This window comes from Mustelus asterias, chromosome 8 (assembly GCF_964213995.1).
Source record: "Mustelus asterias chromosome 8, sMusAst1.hap1.1, whole genome shotgun sequence".
In the NCBI taxonomy this organism is placed as follows: Eukaryota; Metazoa; Chordata; class Chondrichthyes; order Carcharhiniformes; family Triakidae; genus Mustelus; species Mustelus asterias.
In genome coordinates, this window is record NC_135808.1 from 71,525,141 (window position 1) to 71,528,610 (window position 3,470).

General features: G+C 46.7%; 1 non-coding gene across 1 annotated transcript; it reads right to left on the reverse strand.

Moving 5' to 3' along the window:
* Positions 1-1,046: 1,046 nt before the first annotated feature.
* trnal-caa (transfer RNA leucine (anticodon CAA)) lies at positions 1,047-1,160 on the reverse strand. The gene is made up of 2 exons: positions 1,123-1,160; positions 1,047-1,092 (listed from the first exon to the last, which is right to left on the reverse strand). It is a non-coding gene; the product is annotated as a tRNA-Leu (tRNA).
* Positions 1,161-3,470: the final 2,310 nt, after the last annotated feature.

Genomic DNA, 3,470 nt, shown 5'->3' on the forward strand with positions numbered 1-3,470 from the left:
AATTAAGACTCATCAGGTATCTCTTTCGGGTACCAACGTAATAAACTAACTCAAATTAACTTCGGGACAAAATAAAAGGGGCAGCTCCCCAAAAGGAAGGGGGGAACAGCCTGAACCAAAAACAAAGTCGAAAGGAAACTTAAAACATCAAACCAAAAGGTGATTATCAGGGTCGATAACGCACCCCAGCCCCTGCGGTGCCCAGCGGTCGCGGAAGGCATCAACCGCGCCTGTGGACACCGCATGCTCCCTCTCCAGGGACACCTGGCCGCGAATGTCGCCGTGGTAGAGGGGCAGACAGTCAGGATGGACGGCCCCGTCGATCGCCCGCTGCCTGGACCTATTGATGGCGTGTCTCGCCAGGCCCAGGAGCAGGTTCACGAGGAGGTTGCCATCCCGACCCGCCCCCCTCCGCACCAGACGCCCAAAATATGTGTCAGAAGTGGGATTCAAACCTATGCCTCCAGTTGGAGACCAGAACACCGGGCTTATGATGGAAAGACTTCACTCCTTGAGTCTGGCACCTTAGACCACTCGGCCATCCTGACACCCATAAGACACATCTGGGATTTCTTTCAACACCAACCAAATAAACAAACTCAAATTAACTTAGGGACAAAGTAAAAGGGACAGCTCCCCAAAAGGAGGGGGAACAGCACGATCAAAAAACAAAGTACAAAGGAAACTTAAAACATTAAATCATAATGTGATTTTTGGGGTTTATAATACACCCCAGCCCCTGCGGTGCCCAGCGGGCACGGAAAGGTGATGATCAGGGTCGATAATACACCCTGATAATACACCCTGTGGTGCCCAGGGGTCGCGGAAGGCGTCAACTGCGCCCGTGGACACCGCATGCTCCCTCTCCAGGGACACCTGGCCACGAATGTAGCCGCGGTAGAGGGGCAGACAGTCAGGATGGACGGCCCCGTCGATCGCCCGCTGCCTGGACCTATTGACGGCTCATCTTGCCAGGCCCAGGAGCAGGTTCACGAGGAGGTCGTTCTCCCGACTCGCCCCCCTCTGCACCAGGCGCCCAAAATATGTGTCAGAAGTGGGATTCAAACCCACGCCTCCAGTTGGAGACCAGAACACCCAGCTTATGATGGAAAAACTTCACTCCTTGAATCTGGCGCCTTAGACCACTCAGCCATCCTGACACCCATAAGACACATCAGGTATCTCTTTTATATACAAGACTCATCAGGTAGTTCATACTCTAGCAAGCCAACCTCATTAGCCTGGCTAAAGTCATCACAGTAATATTGTTTGACTGCTAAGAATGACACACAATTTGCCCCAGGACATCTGAAGGTCAAGAATGACCTAAGTTAATTTGCTGTTGAGTTTTCTAATTCCGCTTGCCTCTGCTCAAGCAGCTGCCTGAGCCAATAGCTTGGCTGAAATTTTGAATTCTCTATGCAGTATTGTGGATGTCAATTGAGGTCCAGCTGCTACTAGCATTCCACATTATACAGCCAACGGATAATTCCAAATCTTTCCATTTTTAAGACATTATCAACATTCCTTTTGGCCACATAAGATGTAATGAGTTTGTTTCTCTTCTGAGGCAGACGTGTTTCTCAGGATGTCTGGAAATTATCTGACAGATCCCACAGCAACTTAAGCTTTTCACAGACAGGTCTCGGAGGAAAACTCAGCTGCACTCGGCCAGCAGATCCAGTTTGTTGCACGCATCCTTTTATTCCCCCCCAAATATCAATTTTCTCCACAGCCTGGGATTTCACTGTGACAAATAGGCTATGGGTGGGTTGGGCAAGGGGAGTTACGGGTTGTGGGGAGGCCGATGTGATGGCTAGGAGAGGTGAGTGTGGGAAGGTACGACTGGTGTGGAAGATAGGGTGAAAAGGTGAGTAAGGAAAGGATCTTGAAAAAAGGTCAACAATAAAAAATAAATCAACACAGAATAATGAGAAAAAGGGAAACAAAATGCTGTCAGGCTAAATAAAGAGTAAACGGAAGGTGAAAGTCGGAAGTGAGAAAATGAGAAACAGGCTTGAAGATAAATGGGTGATGGGTGGAAACAGAACCGCAACCATGAATCAAATAATAAAAGGGAAGTTACAATCCTAATAAGTAACACATATTTTGCAAGAAACTCCAGAGCGCATCCTTTCTGGTCAAAGTTGAGCAAGATGTGTTTTTTGGATCATTATTACCCTTCAAGTTCACAATAAACGTGGAAAATTGTACGGGGACAGTGCCTTTCCACTGCGCACCTATTAAATAGTTTGAAAAAATAACAGTTATTTAAAAATAATAATGAGAGAGAATGATGGATAAACCTAAAGATCGACAAATCCTTATCTCCTCCATGAAATTTCAGTTGCTGCTGAGGTGAGTAACCTTCAACCTCCATGTCAAACTTTTGTGTACCACACCAGTAAATCCTGACCTCTGTCAAGAGGCTACCCAGTCGCTACAGTGAGCATCATGACTCAGACGCAATAAACTGAAATATGAGGGAAATGCCCCATCAAAGATATTGCTAACATTAATCCCAACCCTCTTGATTGATAAGGGTTATGGGGCCCAGGCAGGAAAGAGAAGTTCAGGCCGCATTGTGTAAGCCATGATCTTGTTGAAGGGTGGAACAGGCTCAAGGAGCTGAACAGAATACTCCTGCTCCTATTTCTTATGTGCGTATGCTGAATATAGGCTTACATTTAAGATCCTAAGGTAGATGTGGAGAGGATGTTTCCTCTTGTCGGAGAGTCTAGAACCAGGGGTCACTTTTTAAAAATAAGAGGTCACTCATTTAAGATGGTGATCAGGAGAATTTTTTTCTCTCAGAGGGCCGTGAGTCTCTGGAACTCTCTTCCTCAGAAGGCAGTGGAAGCAGAGTCTTCGAATATTTTTAAGGCAGAGCAAGATAGATTCTTGATTAACAAGGGGGTGAAAGGTTATCAGGGGTAGGCAGGGATGGGGTTACAATCCGATCAGCCATAATCTTATTGAATGGCGGGACAGGCTTGAGGGGCCGAATGGCCTATGCCTGTTTCAAAAGAAATCTGAACTAGAGTTGACAGAAATGCATACTCCCAAGGAAACCCACTAAAATCTAACTAATGAACTGTTCGTGTGACATTAATTGTAAATTTTCCTTCAATTAGATCATTGAATTTCAGAAATTTTGGGCAGGATCTTTGCAACAGAGGTGGCTCTGGTGGCGAGGGGTGAGGTTATTTGGAAAGTTGCAATTTTCACTTGGCTGTATGAGCTGTTGCTGTTCCCATCTCTGTGTGCTTTTGTCAGAGGTGGGCTGACAGTGGCAGCAGCTGCTCAACTAAGGCCAATTATAGCCTTCCATAAGGTTTCAGATGCTCAAGGTATCTTACCGATGTCAGACCAACCCCTCCCCCCGCCCCCCCATCAGTACGCCTCTGATCCCTGTGAGGTTGGGACCTAGAAATGATCACAAGCTGTGATTATTGGTGATCCAGCAAGAT